Consider the following 18,508-nt stretch of genomic DNA (forward strand, 5'->3'; position numbering starts at 1 on the left):
ATCCCTTAGCCTCAGCCCAGTCAATGAGTTGATAAGTTAGAAAAGGAAAGGACTACTTCATATGACACCCACGTGCACCTTCTCAGATGCTGGTGGCCCAGGCAGTTTAATTACGGATCTGCATGAAGTGAGTAACTAGGCACAAATAAAATGCAGTCAGCTCAAAGCAGAGAGCATTTCCCTAGAGGAGGCATTAGTGCTGCTCTAGAGGACTCAGGTATACTTTGATGAGGCAACCTGTAGATGAATGCTGACCTGCATGCACATCGAAATACAGAAGGTCTGTGTGGGACATCCAGCTCCTACCTAGTTCATAGCTTTGCTCAGAGCCCTGAGTCCACCCTCTCCAACATGGAAGCTGTGGCAATTCCATGTCAACACTGATGAACCAACCAAGATGCAGCATTTAATGGCTGATGTCCCAGCTTCCATTGCAGCACACTCAGTGTATGATTGCTGCCGTGCAACCTTACACAGTTGCTCCCGTAACTCCAGTATTAGCATCAAAGGGGCTTTGAGAGGATTATGGCACTCCACTCCCCACCAGATTACTAGGATTGCTAATACCCTGTCTTGGGGAAGTGGCACAAAGACTCTGTTGTCCTCTCTCAGAGTAAGAGCATTTCATGCTTCTGCTACTGCCACTCCTATGTGGCCCATCATGGTGAAACAGTGGAGTTTAAAGCCCAGGTCATCAGGTCCCAACTCATCCTTCATATAACCTCCTCTACTGCACTCAGCAGCTCTCCACCAGCAACTACAGCATCTGTAAGTAGGAATAGGGATGGGATGGGCGTGAAGGGAATGCACGAGGGTGATAGTGATTTTGTATTGATTTTATGTATAAAATTGCTTAGCACGATGATTTGCTTGGCTCTTGCATTCATAATCTATGCACAAATGAACAGTAAAATAATACAGCAAAAGACATGGGATCAATGCCATGATGGAGTGCGTTAATCATGATTACATATGCGAGATCAGATTATAATGATAATCCCCAATGGCCACTGCACAGGATGAAAACCTGCCTTCCTGATTTGCTTCAGTGCTTATGATGAGAAATTCCTGTAGGGCTGGTAGTTGAGCAGATGTAACATAGGGAATGAATGTTGCACATGGGAAAAGGGATATATTTTCCATGTTAGTGTGGTGTCCACTCTCAGGAGTTGGAATACCTGAGCAATTGCTGCCCTTGTCCTTCTAGAATAAACATTAGAGGTTAAAGATTTTCAGTGTGCTGGTGAAGATAAGTTGCTGCTATCTATTTTATACCAGTGAAACCCTTGCATTGATATTGGGCAACAATGAATGTTCAGGGTAGTGCAGGTGAGCAGTAATGCGGAGAGCTGTTTTGCCCTGAATAACTTAAAAAATTAATCAGTACCTTTGCAGTTGCAATCTTGGGGATGAGTAAAACACATTCTACAGAAATCCTGATGTGCCTTGTGAGTGGTTGAAAACCTTTGGGAAGTCAGGAGCTGAGTTTCTTGCTGTTAAGTATCTTGCCTCCAATGCACTTTGACAGTCACAGCAATCTACTGATGGATCTGAGTTCCTTTCAATCAACAGTGAGCCCCAGGAATCCGATAGCAGGGGAGTGCCCAATGCTAATGCCATTGAATGCCAATGGCAAGTTGTTAAGCTTCCTCTTGTTGGTGCTAGCATTTTTGTGGCACAGTGGAAACTTGGCACATCATTGCACATCCCTTAAAAGATTTGCAAATGCAATGCTTCTGCCTGCTGTTCAGACCTGATTAAGCGGCATGGTAGTGCGGGACTTAGTCACAGCTCTGCCGACTTGTGTTTGATCCTGACTTCAGGTGCTGTCTGTGGGGAGTTTGCACATTCTCCCTCTGAGCACATGGCTGCTCTGCTTTCCTCCCACATCCCAAAATGTGCTGGTTGGAGAGTTAGTTGACTGCTGTAAATTACCTCTAGTGTAGGTGAATGGCAGGAGAATCAGGGTGGGAGATCTTAATAGGCAAGTGAGAGAGAATGGGAATGGGGGAAAGAGTGGCAAATGGGATTGCTCTGAGAGCTGGAATGGACTTGATGGCTGAATGGTCTCCTTCTACATTGAAAGAGAACATGGGACTTCCTATGTTAACTGAGCACAGCCTAATTTGACAAGGCCGACATTAAATGGGTATTGCACAGCTATAGACATCATCACTGCAAGCCCTGCATGTTTATGGCATGCATAGAGGATGCATTTGGAACCTTGCAATTTAATCTTGCAAGTTGCATGCAGCATGCCACAAGGTTGCAGTCATGTAATCTGCACTAATGGGGATCCTGTGACTGATAGTAAAGGATGTGCTGCATAATATGAGTTTGACCTTTTTTAAAATGTAGTGTCAAGCTTTGGTGTTGCTTGAAGAGGCCTTGGAAATGATCCAGAGGAGGGCTACAGTGTAACATAGTTATTATCATTTGCCTGGAGAGCTGATATTTTTATTCCACAAAACATATAGTGTTCAAAGAGATTTGATATGGGTATTTAAAATTATGAAAGCTGCATCCATATGAATAGACTATTTAAATTAGAGATGTTAATTAGAGGAGGCAAAGTGCTTATAAATTACAGAAAGAATGGAAAGTTAAGTATACTGGAGGTTCCTATTCTTGCAGATAGTAATGGAGCTTTGGAGCAAGAGCTTATTCAGTGAATGCAGATTCACAGTCCAGGTTCCTGGGGATGAGTTGCTGGTTGGTGTTATCACTGTACACAAAGTAGCTGGGATCTTGGGTCCTGTGCCTCACGTTGACTTTTGTCGAATAGAATTACTTTTTATCCCCTTAAGGAACTGGAGAGGAATTTCTAGAAGTCCTCATTGCTTGAAATATCCCTGCTGTTTTATTTTGTCTCTACTTGCTCCCTTCCAGGAAGTTGTAATCTGTGGGTGGTTGGGCTTTATTGGGGGCCAAGAATGCTGAATTGCATCACTTTTGTGTTGGACAGGCCAAATGGTCCAGCTGGTCTTTTCCATCCATCACCAACTGTAGGTTTTACAGTGTGTTCGTAAAACACTTTCAGGATCCGGATGGAATAATCTCACCAAGTCTTCATTGTCTGTTAAGCAGAAATTGATGAGATTGAGCAACAGCAGTTGTATGGTCTTGAATACTGTAGGATCAGCAATTTAAATGAGCAAGTTATCAGTTGTCATGAAAAGTAAATGCCAGGTGGTTGTGTTTACACTTGTAAAGGCTTTTTGATCTTTTCTGTCTGCAAAAAAGTGCTGGCTCGCACCAGCATGAATATAATATGCTGAAGAAAATGGTACTGTCTGAGGGGTTTCTACCCACTGCCTGTGTGTTAACTGCATCTGCTTGATAAATAATGGAGATGTATAAAGATCATTCTGTCTGAATTCTCAATGTAGTTTTCAGGTTAGTTGAACCCATATGCAATCCAGTACAGATTAAATGTCAGTATGACTATTTTTTTAATAGCAGAAATCATAAAAGTGATGATGAACATATTTAAGAGGCATCCAGGTATAAAGGCCTCCTCAATAGTGATGCTGAGATTTTTTGCTTTGCAATTATGAAATGCTACATGTGGTAAGAAACCATATAATTGAACCAACCTGTCACAAATCATGAACTGAAAATGTAAAATAGCCCCAGGGATTTTGCATAAAATAATTATAAATGTGACTTTTTTCCATAACTTCAAAGAAGGTTTTTCTGGATTTGCTCCATTTAGATCAAACAGCTTTTTGCAAATGGAATGTTTATTTCAGAATCATGGGAGATTTTGTTGTTTGCTATACAGGAATGGCTGCAGTGTATAAAAGCTCTGTGTGGTAGTCTCTGATCCAAATTGACAAAGTCTGTCAATGATGGATTTCCAGGCTTCCTCAATAATAAGCTTCTATTTTTTGAAAAAAAAAGATGTTTTGGGAGGATAATAGTTATGTGCTTTTTTAGTATATTTGTTCAGTCAGATAAGTAAGGGTTGAAGAGATTCAGTGTGACTCATTGTTCGTTCATCTATTTCTTGTAAAGCTATCAACTTGAGGCAAGGTACTTCCTTTAACACCAGGAGATTGTTCTAGTTGCTGGCAAAGAGTTAGGGAGAGTTTGAAGTATATATTGGTAAATGATGGTACTTAGTTATTATAAGCCTGTGGCTTCTGGAGACTCAGACAAAACAGCAGGGTCTGACAGAAGGGATTGGTGCATTGCAGAAATCAGGAACTGCTTCACCCTCAGGTCTCCAAGCTTCCAGTTCAAAACAAATACTAGACTTGGATAAAGTTACTTAGATAAAGAGATCACCATCAAGGACCTGAGGCAATCCTACCTAGAACTTTCCAAACTGGAGAGCTATGTCCAACAATTAGTGAGTCCAAAGTGAAGGCACTGATCTTCAGATTTTTTGGGGTGTAAGAGGCTTGTGGCAGCATCTTTCTAGGTAGACTCTGATCTGTTTTTGTGCTGGTGAAGTCAGGTGTTTCCAGTTCTGGTATTTCATTAGACTTCTGACTTGCACCTTGTTGATGGTGGAAAGGCCTTGAGGTGTCAGGATGTGAATCATAGCAAACCCAGCCTTTAACCTGCTCTTGCAGCCATAGTAGTCATGGGCCTGGCCCAGTTGAGTTTCTGGTCAGTGATGGCCCACAGGATGTTGATGGTGGAGGACTTGTCAATGAAAATATCATTGATTGTCACGGATCGGTGATTAGACATCCCATGATGGAAATGATGCAGATATGGACGGAGAAGTGGCAGATGGAGTTTAATCCAGCAATCCATAAAGGGAGAGTACACAGTTATGGCATGAACCTTAACAGTATAGATGAACAGAGGGATCTTGGGGCCTAAGTACATGGCTCCCTAGAAGTTGCCACACAGGTTGATAGGATGGAAAAGAAGGTGTATGGCATGCTTGCCCTCATTAGTCGAGGCACTGAGTTCAAGAGCCAGGAATTTATGTTACAGCTTTATAAAACATGGTTAGGCCATATTTAGAGTATTGCATTCAATTCTGGTCACCTCATTATAGGAGGGATGTGGATGCTTTGGAAAGGGTGCGGAGGAGGTTTACCAGGATGCTGCCTGGTTTGGAGGACGTGTGCTATGAGGAGAGGTTGGACAAAATGGGGCTGTTTTTTCTTGAATGGCGGAGGCTGAGGGGAGATTTGATAGAAGTTTATAAAATTATGCAAAGCATAGATAGACAGGCAGTATCTTTTTTCCCAGGACTGAAATGTCTAGTACTAGAGGCCATATACAGTATTTAAGGTGAGAGGGGAGAAGTACAAAGGAGATGTGCGAGGCATGTTTTTTTTATACAGAGAGTGGTGGGGGCCTGGAATGCCCTGCCAGGGGTGGTGATAGAGGCAGATAGCATAGGAGCGTTTAAGACACTCTAAGATGAATGTGCAGAGAAGGGAGGGATATGGTCAATGTGTGGGGAAGAGGGATTAGATTAATCAAGAGTCATTGGCTTAAATAGTTCAGCACAACATTGTGGGCCGTAATGCCCGTCCTGTGCTGTACTATTTTATGTTCAACGATCATTGCCTAGAACCTTTGTGGCATGAACGTTGCCAGTTACTTACCAGCCTGTGCCTAAATGTTAGCTAGATCTTTTGCATGCCAGCATGGACGGGCTTATCTACTGGGGAATTATGAATATTGTGCAAATCAACAATGAACATCCCCACTTCCAACCATATGATGGAAGGAAGTTGAAGTAGCTGAAATTGTGCCGAGGACATTGCCTTAAGAGACTCCTACAGTGATCTTCGGGACCTGGATGACTGACAAGTCTGTTCACCTTTTTGGCAAAGTGTGATGAGAACCACAGGAATGTTTTCCCTTTGACTTTAGTACTACTGGGACTCTTTGATGCCCAGTCAAAGTCAAATGCTGCCGCAGTACCAAGGGCAGTTACTCTCACTTCATCTCTGGGATTCTGCTTTTTGTTCCATGATTGGAACTGGGTCTGGAACTGAGTGTTCCTGGTGAAGCCTTAACTGGGCACTGGTGGGCAGGTTATTGGTGAACAAATGCCACTTGATATCACTATTGGTGACACCTTCCAGTATTTTGTTAACAGTTGAGAGTCGACTGATGGGTCGTAATTTGCCAGGCTGGATTTGTCCTACCTTTTCTGGACAGGACATACTTGAGCAATTTTCTACATTGTTGGGTGTTGTAATTGTACTGCAACATCTTAACTAGATGTGTAGCAACTTCTGGAGTGCAAGTCTTCTGGGATATAGCTGGGATGTTGCTGGTCCCATAGCCCTAGTTGTATTCAGTGTTCTCAGCCATTTGTTAATTGTCACATGAAATGAATAAAATGAGCTGAAGACTGCCTTCTGTGGGTGGGGATTGCATAAGGAAGTCGAGATCGTGATATATTAAGCATTTCTGGCTGAATATGGTTGTGAATGCTTCCGCCTTTTCTTTAGCACTCTCATGCTGGACCCTACCAATGCTGAGGATGGACATATTCTTGGAACCTCCTTATTCTATTGGCTGATTAATTGTTCATCACCAATCGCAACTGGACATGGCAGGACTTCAGAGCTTTGATCTGATCCTTTGATTTTGACATTACTTTGTCTACTGCACGGTGTTTATTCTGTTAAGCACATCAGTAGTCCTGTGTTGCAGCTTGACTGGGCTAGCGACTCAAGGAATCAATCTGGTGTAGTTTTGTTGTCCTCCCTCGATTTCAGGTAGGGAGACCAGACCTGTACTCGGTAGTTCAGGTGTGGTCTCACCGGGACCCTGTATAATTTCAGTAAGGCAACTTTGTTCTTGTGAACAAATCCTCTGTTTGCTACCCTATTACTTCCTGTACTGTATGTTAACCTCCAGTGATTCATTGCCTTTGGAGTAAAAGAAAATCAGAATTTCTTATTGAGCCAAACCTTTTACTTTGATTACAAACCAGTAGCCTTGGGTAGCAATCCTTGATCCTGTGATGCCAGTGCTTACAATGGCTACATTGAGAATGTAAAGACGGGTCAATTTCTCATGTCAATATAAAAGTTCAAAACAAAATGCTATTGAAGAAATGCTGTCATGGATACTATGTGAGAATTCAGGCATAGGGTGCAAAAGCGTGATTTTTATTCTGTGGACAGGACAAACTTGAGCAATTTTCTTCATTGTTGGGTGTTGTAATTGTACTGCAACATCTTAACTAGATGTGTAGCATTGTTGGGTGATTTTCCAGTTACCGCAATAGAAATAGCCAAAAAGATACAAAAAGGCAATGTTCTAAAATGGAAAAATCCTTAAAAAGATGGACTGAATCAGACAAATATCCAAATGAAGGCATGAGACTGTACTGTAATTGACAAATTGATTTGTTGAGGGAGCAAGGTTGTGATAAACAGATTAGTCACAACGAATGTGTTGACAGGTTTTAGAAGAGCTTAGCAATGAGCATTCTGTTGTTGTGAATATTTGAGATTCATTTTCTCATGTCTCTTGTGAATTGTGTTTTGAAACAAAATGGTGTCAAGTGTGCATTATTTCAACACACCTTCCAAGCTGAGAGATCAATGAGAATTGTCAAGGAAGAACTAAAGAAAAAACCCAATTATGACAAGACTCTGCAGGTTTTGGAAATGAGCCATCCATTAGCATACTGTACATTTAAGCTGTTTTCCACACCAAGGTATATTCCTGCCACGTTACTGATAGAAGAAACTGAGCTTAGTTCAACCAAAATTTGAGGGGAGAATAACTAACAGCTCACACAAAAACAAAATGATGACTCAAGCCATGGAAGAAACAATTCAAACAACATGATAGAGTTTGTGTGTTGACAGCAGTTAGCAAATCTTGCATTTGGAAATCAGATGTTAGAATGATAGCTGAACTATGTGATAGAAAGAGATACCTTGTGACAACAGGAGATTATTTAGAACGCAGAACAGTACAGCACTGGACAGGCCATTCGGCCCACAATATTTTGCCAATCTTGATCCCAATTTATATTAAATGTCCTCCTCCTGTGTATAGTCCATATCCCTTCATATTTGTGTGTCTATCTAAAAACTTCTTAAACTCCACGAAACTGCCTGATTCCACCACTACCCCTGGTAAACCATTCCAGGCACCCACCACTCTCTGCGTTTAAAAAAAAACTTGCCACTCACGTTGCCTTTAAACTTTCCCCATCTAACCTTAAAAGCATGTCCTCTGGTGTTTGACGTTTCTACCCTGGGAAACAGATTCTGACTGTCTACCCTATCTATGCCTCTCATAATTTTAAAAACTTCTATCAGGTCTCCCCTCAGCCTCCGACACTCTAGGGAGAACAACCCAGGTTTGTCCGATCTTTTCTTATAGCTCATACCCTCTAATCCAGGCAGCATCCTGGTAAACCTCTTCTGCACCCTTTCCACAGTCTCCACACCTTTCCTATAATGGGGCGACCAGAACTGCACTCAATACTCCAAGTGCGGTCTGACTAAAGTTTTATGTAGCTGCAGCATGACTTCCTTACTCTTATACTCAACACCCCTCCCAATGAAGGCAAGCATGCCATACACCTTCTTTACCACCTTATCCACTTGCATAGCCACTTTCAGTGAACTATGGACCTGGACCCCAAGATCCCTCTGTACCTCAATGCAATTAACTCCATTAACTGTATACTTTCTCATTTCATTTGATCTTCCAATGTGCAACACCTCACACTTGCCTGCATTAAACTCCATCTGCCACTCCTCTGCCCATATCTATAACTGATCTGTATCCTGCTGTATTCTTTGATAGTCCTTTAGACTGTTCACAACTCCACCAATCTTGATGTCACCTGCAAACTTGCTAATCCACCCATCTACATTTACATCCAAATCATGGATATATATGATATATATCACAAACAACAGAGGTCCCAGCACCAATCCTTGCAGAACACCTTTGGTCATGGACCTCCAGCCAGAATAACAGCCTTCCATCCCTACTCTCTGTCTTCTATTTAATGTGAATGCATAAAGCACTTAATTCCGGCAAGACAACTAGGAAAATAGAAAATATTGGGGAGCTATGTGATAATGTGAGTATTTCAGAAGCTGATCTATTGGAGACAATGAAAAAAGCGACACAAGATTCAACCAAATTGTCAAGAAATGGCAGATTTTATTCCCTGAAGGACTGCAGTGAACCAGTTGGGCTTTTGTCAAAAGTCCATTTGTTTCATTCCTGCTAGCCTGCTGTTCCAGGTTATTTGAAATTAAATTTCTCAGGTCCTGTGGTGGGAATGAAACTCAATCCTTCATCTGAATAGTCCAAGTTTTTTTGGAGACTTGCTCACTAAACTGCCCTAAGTTAAGCTCTATATTACTGTTGTTCTTGTGATTGTATTGTCAACTCTGATATCAGTCTTAAGAAAAAAAAGAAGAGACAGCAATTTCAGAACCTTGTGTGTAATAGAATCAGTTATTGTAAGCATCAACAAAATTGTAGCATTGACCTATGAAAAAGGGGTTATGAGTTTCAGTTCCCATCTTGTTTAGGCCATGTTTCTGAATACAGAGGGACCATCTGAAATTCGTTCAATTCTGCCAGAAACTTGATTTCTGACAACCACTCCCATTTCTGGGTCAGAAGGTTTAAAGTTGGAAAATATGCTGAGTTTCCACTGCAGTCAACAGACAAGTTGGTTGTAGTAAATTTTAAACTGTTGTTGGTTGATTTCCTTCAATAAGGGGTGTTTGTTTAGGAGCTCTACCCTTGCTACTTGCCTTAGGAAACACCAGAATGAAAGAGTCTACAGGTGTTACATTGGCAACGAGTTTGGGATGGTGCTCCTTGAAGAAGTAGCAAGGCAGTAATCAGGTGTGAGGTAAAGTAGAAAGGGGTTCTCTAGATGGGGCACAGATAATGGCATTCTGTGGAAGTGGTGGGTATATCGGCAAAGTTGAGAAATACAAGCAGTCTCAGCCATTTGCCCCATAAGTGGCAATCAGGAAGAGGTCTCCTTGTCCTTCTATGAGACTTCCTGAGGTCTGCAGTCAGTAGAGGGGACTCCAAGTACTACTCCTTGCCTGAAACCGCAGTGCTACTTCCTCTGTTGGGTCTGTCCTTTTGATGGGATAAGGCACACACTGGGACTGTTATGGAAGAATGGAGGAGCCTGGTGCATTGTCAATTTGGTACAATTCTGTAAGTATTACTATGTCAGATTGATGCTTGACTAGACTGTAGTCTAGACTAGACTAGGCACAATAACAGAGTTTGACTAAATTCTCCCAATTTAGACACCTGTCCCCAGATGTTTATAATGAAGAATTTGCAAAGTAGACTGGGAGAAACTTTGTCACAAATTCAATACATAAGTTGTCTGTTTCTATTTCATTATAGCAGTAATTTTACAACTGAGTGGCTTGCTTTGCCTTTTAAGAGTCAATTTCATTGTTGCTTAGGGAGTTACATATAGGCCAGGCCATGAATTAATGACAGATTTCCTCTCTTGCAGGCCACTGGTGAACCAGATGCATCTTTACAACAATCACATATCTTTCTGGTGATTATTACTCCAGTCATACAGCAAGGAAACAGACCCTTTGGCCCATTAAATCCCTACCAACCATCAAACACCTATTTGCATTAATCTTACACTAATCCCATTTTAGTCTCCCCACATTCCCTGCAACTCCCCTAGATTCCACCACTCAGCTGCGCAGTATGAAAATTTTACAGTGGATCAAATTAACCTATCAACCTGCGTGTCTTTGGGATGTCTGGCTGGAGGTCTGTGACTGATGGTGTTCCGTAGGGATCCATACTGGAACCTCTGCTGTTTGTGATATACGTAAATGATTTGGATGAAAACGTGGATGGGTAGGTTCATAAGTTTGCAGATGACACAGAGATTGGTGGTGGTGTGGATAGTGTAGAAGACTGCCAAAGGATACAGCGGGATATACATCAGTTGCAGGTATGGGCAGAGAAATGGCAGATGGAGTTTAATCCGGGCATGTGTGAGGTGTTGCACTTTGGGAGGTTAAATGTAAAGGGATAGTAATAGCAGGACCCTTAACATTGTTGATGTACAGAGGGATCATGGGGTCTAAGCCCATAGCTCCCTGAAGGTGGTTGCACAAATTAACAGGGTGGTAAAGAGGGCATATGACATGCTTGCTCTTATGTCGCGGCAATGAGTTCAAGAGTCAGGAAGTTATGTTGCAGCTTTATAAAACTCTGGTTAGGCTGCATCTGGAGTATTCTATTCAGTTCTGGTCGCTCTATTATAGGAAGGATGTGGAGCCTCTGGAGAAGATGCAGAAGAGGTTTACCAGGATGCTGCCTGGATTAGAGGGTATGTGTTATGAGGAGAGGTTGGACAAACTTGGGTTGTTTTCTCTGGCATGGCAAAGGCTGAGGAAGTTTATAAAATTATAAGAGGCATAGATAAAGTAGACAGCCGGTACCTTTTTCCCAGGGTTGAAAAGTTTAAAACTAGGAGGCATGTGTCTAAAGTGAGAGGGGGATAGTTCAAAGATGTGTGGGGCAAGTTTTTTACACAGAGAGCGGTGGGTGCCTACACAGAGAAGGGTGGTAGTGGAGGCAAATATGATATAGGCATTTAAGAGGCTCTTAGATAGGCATATGAATATGCAGAGAATGGAGGGATATGGACCATGTGCAGGGAGAAGGGAGCAGGTGTCATTAATTTAGTTAGTTCAGCACAACATTGTGGGCTGAAGAGCCTGTTCCTGTGCTGTAATGTTCCATGTGGAAAGAAACCAGATCATCTGAGGAAACCCAGACATTCACAGAGAGAAGGTGGAAACTCCTCACACACAACACCAGAGATTAAGATTGAACCTAAGCTTCTGGAGATGTGAAGCTCTACTAGTTCCACTGTCCAGTCAGAAGTCTTTTTTAAAGATTCCATGTGTGCCATGGAGGGATTGAAATGGGTCTCTCTGAGTTTTTAGTCCAAGCCTCTTAATGATATATTCAGTAACTTAGCTGCTGTGCCAGCATTTTATCCTTTATAGAGGCAGTGGGCCACCAGAGTTCATGGAGAACATTTCCTTCTTGTCAGCTTTCTAGTTCACTCAGCATCATGGGTTATAGGGAAATAAGTGGGAGAATGGGGTAGCTCTGAGAGCTGGCATAAACTGGATGGGTCAAATGGCTTCCTTCTATGTCCTTATGAAATTTGACAAAATATGATGTATCATCAGTTTGTGTTGTTGCTGTTAGGGTTAAGCAAACTGTACTGTGGTCACTCCGCAAGTTTATTTGCTGTCCCAGCTTGAGTAATTTGTGTCAGAGATCTTGATTCACAACCATACTTTCAGGATAAGTTTGTCATATGAAAGTTACTTCGGAAGATCTTACTTAGTATTAAGTAGATAAGTCTATTCTTAACCAAGTCTGTTAGCGCTTTGCTGTCAAATAAAGGAAATGACTCAATGAAAATAAGTGTCATTCTAATTTGTCAGTGATGGACATCTTTGAACTGGAGTTTAAAGCATATGACTCTCTATCTACTTAGTGTATGCAGTCTAAAATTGCAGCAACACTTATTCACGCCAGATCCAGTGACTATAACAACTGAAAATTCCTTAGTCTAGGGTGGAGCCACAAAAACTTCTGCATTTTTTTCTTTATGTTATCCACTGAGCTTTATGATGTTAATTCCTTTTAACCCTGCAAGTTTACTCTGGTCCTTTTCCTGTAATGTGGAAAATGATTCAGAGTAAACTCAGTCCGTTTCTGTAGCATTCTTATTTCTGATTCAGAGAGCTGAAACACATAAGCTAGTCTGGCACTTCAGTAGATAACTAGGGTGTGGTACACTGTCAGAAGTGACAGCTTTCAAGTGGAATGTCTAGCCTGTCAGCTCCTGGACTTAGTTGATTCCATGGCACATTTTATAGAAGAACAGCTAGTTTTGATACCTTGGCCAATATTTCTATCTTAAATAATGCCACAGAGCACAGCAATGTCACAGGTATTTGAATATTATGTTCATCTGTGGAATGAGTTGCCTGTAAATTGGCTGCTGTATTTGAGTACAAGACAGAAACGTCTATACTTTGTAAAGTGAATTATCGGATGTAATATGTATTGAGTCAATGACTCTTCTCAAAGCTGGGAACATAAAGTATCAATTTAGCATCGGAAGATTTCACAAAGGAAAATTCTGTTATCATATTTCATGTATCAAAATCTATATAGATTTATTTAAATATAAATAGGCTTCAAGGCAGAATCTCAGTTAAACTAGTTTTTAGACTTTGGCATCTGAATTAGAATATAGCAGAACTTAGCCACTTACCGTTAAATTCCAGTTGTACAGATGTAGATTTTGGTCTTTAAATAGTCAATAAACCCAAGTTTCACATAGCTTTTTTCTGTCAGTTCTGTGTGTTGCTTTGCCGGCATTGATAAGCAATCTGAGCAGCAAATACAGCAGCAGCTGTACTCCTTTCCAACCGGCATTGCTCATCCGGGGTGTAGCCACTCCACTCCTTCTCTCCACCCTGTGCCTGGAGCATTGATTAGAAGAGTTTTCTTCCACCGTAGAATGTCTGTTGCGAATTCCTCTAAAACTGGTCTGAAATAGACTGAGGAGTCATATTTCACATCTGAGAGAAACACACACTCCAAGCTTTGGTCATTTGACATTCTTAATAATATCCTGATCTCTATGTTGAAACTTGTAGAAATCTTCCACAGCTTAAAGATTACTGTTTTCATAATTAAACAGAAAGTTTAAATTTTAATAACCATTGCAATTAATGGCTTGGGAAAGATAAATTCCACAAATTGGTTTAGGTTTTTTTTAAATATTTGAGTGCAATCAGATGTGGCACACTGCAGTCATTTGCTGCATTTCAGGAATTGTTCAGGGGACTTCAAATATTAACACATTCCTGACTGTACTTGGTTTCTGCTCAGCACAGAGAACATTTCCTCTGGTGTTAATCCTAATTCTTGTTGTTCAGTTTAGAATTAACATACATTGATTTCTGTTTATATTTAAGAAAATAAATATTTTAACTTAAGTAAAAATTAAGAATTAAAAATCAGAAATTTAACAGAAGTGTCCCAGCTCACACTTGCAGAAAGAGCCTCAAGCATAGTGGGGTTACTGATACTTGGGAGCTGAATACTCACCTCCATTGTAAATGGTGGAAGAAATGTGCAAACAGAAATATGTACTTAGAAGAGCTGCCACGGTTAGATACAAATGATGAGGCTTTTGCTCCTCAAGCAAATTGATAGACTTTTATTCTGCAAAGATATGGTTGATATCTCTGCCTGGTGTTTGCACATGTGGAATCCTTTGTTTTTGTTTTCTATCTCCTACCATGTCTTCCTCGAAGAGATAATTTTTGAGTTGCAAAACCACTTGGGTTCTCATCATCATTGAAATAAAATGGTAGATAGTTCAATAGAATGAGATAAAAGTGGAGAATCAGACAGAAAATTGTGGATTCTTCTAGTAAGTCAGAATTCTGTGCCAAGCATGACTTTGTGGAGTTCTCAGGGACAGGTGGTCAATGGCATTTTAATTTAGTTTTGGAGTACAGTTTGGAAGGTAATTATTTACAATTTCTGGCTTATTTTGGAAATGTTTAGAGATAAAAATAGGATTTTTTCAGCATTTATTTGAAATTTTAGTTTAAAAAGATCAAATTATTAATGTTCTGATTGGGAAATAGCTGTATTTATTTATATTTTAATTGATATTTGTACCACTGATTGGTCCCACTTAAACAGAGATTATTTCAGAATAAGGTTTATTATCACTGCCATATGTCGTGAAATTTGTTGTTTTGTGCCAGCAGTACAGTGCAAGACAGAAAGGCACAAAAATTACCATAAGTTACGAAAATAAATAAATAGTGCAAAAGAGGAATAACAAGGTAGTGTTCATGGGTTCATGGACCATTCAGAAATCTGATGGCGGAGGGGAAGAAGCTGTTCCTGAAATGGTGAGTGTGGGTCTTCAGGCTCCTGTACCTCCTCCTCCATCAGATGTCCTCCCCACCATCGTGGACACCTTCAAGCTCCACCTACACTTGAAGGCGTCCTCGATGGTGGGTAGGACATCTGATGGAGTGCCTGTGAAGGAGTTGGGCTGAGTCTACAACCCTCTGCAGTCTCTTTTGATCCTGCACATTGGAGCCTCCATACCAGGCAGTGATGCAACCAGTCAGATTGCTCTCCACTGTACAGCTGTAGAAATTTGCAAGAGTCTTTGGTGATATACCAAATCTCCTCAAACTCCTAATGAAGTAGAGCCACAGGCGTGCCTTCTTCACGATTGCATCAATGTGTTGGGCCGAAGATAGACCCTCTGAGATGTTGACACCCAAGAACTTGAAGCTGCTCACCCTTTCCACCACTGATCCCTCAATGAAGATTGGTGCGTGTTCTCCCGACCTGCCTGAAGTCCGCAATCAATTCCTTGGTCTTGCTGACATTGAGTGCAAGGTATTTGTATGGGTTAGGTCATAAATTCTTTGTCCTTTTGTATATAAAGGATTAAAAAAAAGAAATTGAATATTTCTTCCTCATTGGAGATTTCATTACTGGTCCACTTTTAAGTTTTCTTACTGAAAAGGTAGGTCCATGAAATAGTTGGAAATCCTGTACAACCTTTTCTTACACATCTCTCATTGGCTAAAAGAGTATTCTCTGAAACCAGGGTTCAGTACAGCACCAACTCAATCCAACAGAACATAAACTAACAGTAACTCCTTGATGTGCACTTTAAGTTTGGCTGTAAAACTGCTTAGAATCACATGGATAAAGGATTTTTTTTGGATGCTGACAGCTGTGCGGTGGGAAATTGAATAGCATTTATGTCAACTGAACCGTACAGACGAACCATATGGAGAACGCAGCGAATGCGCTGAATGCACATGCGTGCACCTGTACACATGCACATGCCGGTCCGTCGATCGCCCAGCAGATTGATGGCACGAACTTGGCAAGCACACATGCGCACGCCTACTTGCATGCGTGTGCCTGCCAGTCAATCGCTCGGCAGAGCGAAGACACCCTCCTACACGTGGAACATCACTTTTGGTGCAGGACTTCAGGGGCTTGCGCGCTTTTAGGTCTCTGTTGACCTTCTCGTTGATCTACAACTGTAGGTTGCTCAGTTTCTTTATTTTGGGGCGGCATGGTAGTGTAGCAGTTAGCGTAACGCCAGCACCAGCGACCCAGGTTCAATACCCGCCGCTGTCTGTAAGAAGCTTGTACGTTCTCCCCGTGAGTCTGTGTGGGTTTCCTCCGGGTGCTCCGGTTTCCTCCCACAGTCCAAAGACGTATGGGTTAGGAGCTGTGGGCACACTATGTTGGTGCTGGAAGCGTGGTGACACTTGCGGGCTGCCCCTCAGAACAATCTCAGTAACACAAAGACACATTTCACTGTGTGTTCGATGTACATGTGACTAATAAATAAATATCGTAAGTGAATGAGTAAAGATGTTTATTCTACCACACCGTTGTCTCCGTGCATACATAGCAAATGGTAACGAGGATCAAACCAAGAATGGCCTCTCTACTTCAAGCACCCAATCCATTTTGAGCCTCAACTATGACAAAACCAACACCAGAAACCTGGCTACAATGGAACAAAACCTTCCAGGACTACCTCACACTTCTACCAGTTTTAACATCAACAATAGAACTGGGGGAAGCTGCAAAACTCAAGCTGCTTCGCACTCGGTTGGAAATACTTTGACGCTGTGCACTTACAGAACAAATCTGAATTGGCCAGTGCGTTTGAGGCTTTAGACAATGTTTGGGGGACACAGGACAATGTCTTTATGGCACGCTTCAGGTTCTCGCAGCTGTGACAGACCTCAGGGTGACTTCAGGGGCACCCCTGGCAGCGCATTCCATGCACCCACCACTCTCTGTGTAAAAAAAACTTACCTCTGACATCCGCCCCCCCCCCCCCCCCCGTACTTTCCTCCAATCAACTTAAAATTATGCTGCCTCACGTTAGCCATTTCTGCCCTGGGTAAAAGTCTCTGGCTGCCCACTCGATCTATGCCTCTTATCATCTTGTACAGCTCTATCAAGTCACCTCTCATCCTCCTTACCTCCAAAGAGAGAATCCCTAGCTCGATCAACCAATCCTCATGAGACATGCTCTCCAATTCAGGTAGCATCCTGGCAAATCACCTCTGCACCCTTTCTAAAACTTCCACATCCTTCCTATAGTGAGGCGACCAGAACTGAACACAATATTCTAAGTGTGGTCTAAGCAGGGTTTTATAGACCTGCAACGTTACCTCGCGACTCTTGAACTCAATCCCCTGACTAATGAAGGCCAACACTCCATTTGCCTTCTTAACCACCCTATCAACTTGCGCAGCAACTTTGAGGCATCTATGGACTTGGACCCCAAGATCCCTCTGTTCCTTCACTCTGCTAAGAATCCTGCCATTAACCCTGTATTCTGTCTTCAAATTCGACCTTCCAAAGTGTATCACTTCACACTTTTCCGGGTTGAACTCCATCTGCCACTTCTCAGCCCAGCCTTGCATCCTATCAATGTCCTATTGTAAACCTCAACAACCTTCTACACTATCCACAACATCACCAACCTTCATGTCAGCTGCAAACTTACTAATCCACCCTTCTACTTCCTCATCCAAGTCATTTATAAAAATCACAAAGAACAGGGTCCCAGAACTAATCCCTGCAGAACACCACTAGTCACCGACCTCCAGGCAGAATATGGGCAAGCCAATTCCGAATCCACACAGCTAAGTTTCCCTGGATCCCATGCCTCCCAACCTTCTGAATGAGCCTATCATGGGGAACCTTATCAAATGCCTTACTAAAGTCCATATACACCACATCCACTGCCTCAAAGAATTCAATCAGGCTTGTGAGGCATGACCTGCCCCTCACAAAGCCATGCTGACTATCCCTAATCACACTATGCTTCTCCAAATGCTCATAAATCCTGTCCCTAAGAATCTTTTCCAATAATTTGCCCACCACTGAAGTAAGACTCACTGGTCTATAATTCCTAGGGTTGTCCCTACTCCCTTTCTTGAACAAAGGAAGAACATTTGCTACCCTCCAGTCATCTGGAAATACTTCTGTGGCCAGTGAGGACGCAATGATCATCACCAAGGGCCCAGAAATATCTTCCCTTGCCTCCCGTAATATCCTGGGATATATCCTGTCTGGCCCCGGGGTCATCTATCTAATGTTTTTCAAACATTCCAGCACATCCTCCTCCTTAACATCGACATGTTCCAGCTTATCAGCCTGTTTTATGCCACCCTCAAGGTCTCTCTCACAGGTGAATACTGAAACAAGTATTCAATAAGGACCTCCCCTACCACCTCCAACTCCAGGCACATGTTCCCTCCTCTATCTCTAATCGGTCCTACCTTCACTCTAGTCATCCTCCTTCACATACAAGTAGAACGCCTTGAGGTTTTCCTTAGTCCTACTTGCCAAGGCCTTCTCATGCCCCCTTCTTGCTCTCCTAAGTCCATTCTTAAGCTCCTTCCTGGCTACC

The 18,508-nt window shown here is 42.1% G+C and overlaps 1 protein-coding gene across 7 annotated transcripts in view; it reads right to left on the reverse strand.

The window, feature by feature from the left end:
• The window catches only part of inf2 (inverted formin 2), an 80,153-nt gene extending 66,712 nt beyond the window's left edge, over nucleotides 1-13,441 (reverse strand). For all 7 annotated transcript variants that reach the window (XM_052018131.1, XM_052018123.1, XM_052018115.1 and 4 more), the window contains exon 1: nucleotides 13,283-13,441. The gene's annotated coding sequence lies outside the window, so the exon portion shown is untranslated. The remainder of the gene's footprint in view (nucleotides 1-13,282) is intronic.
• Between the last annotated feature and the right edge of the window lie 5,067 nt (nucleotides 13,442-18,508).

The sequence above is a fragment of the Pristis pectinata genome, chromosome 1 (genome assembly GCF_009764475.1).
Source record: "Pristis pectinata isolate sPriPec2 chromosome 1, sPriPec2.1.pri, whole genome shotgun sequence".
Lineage (NCBI taxonomy): Eukaryota > Metazoa > Chordata > Chondrichthyes > Rhinopristiformes > Pristidae > Pristis > Pristis pectinata.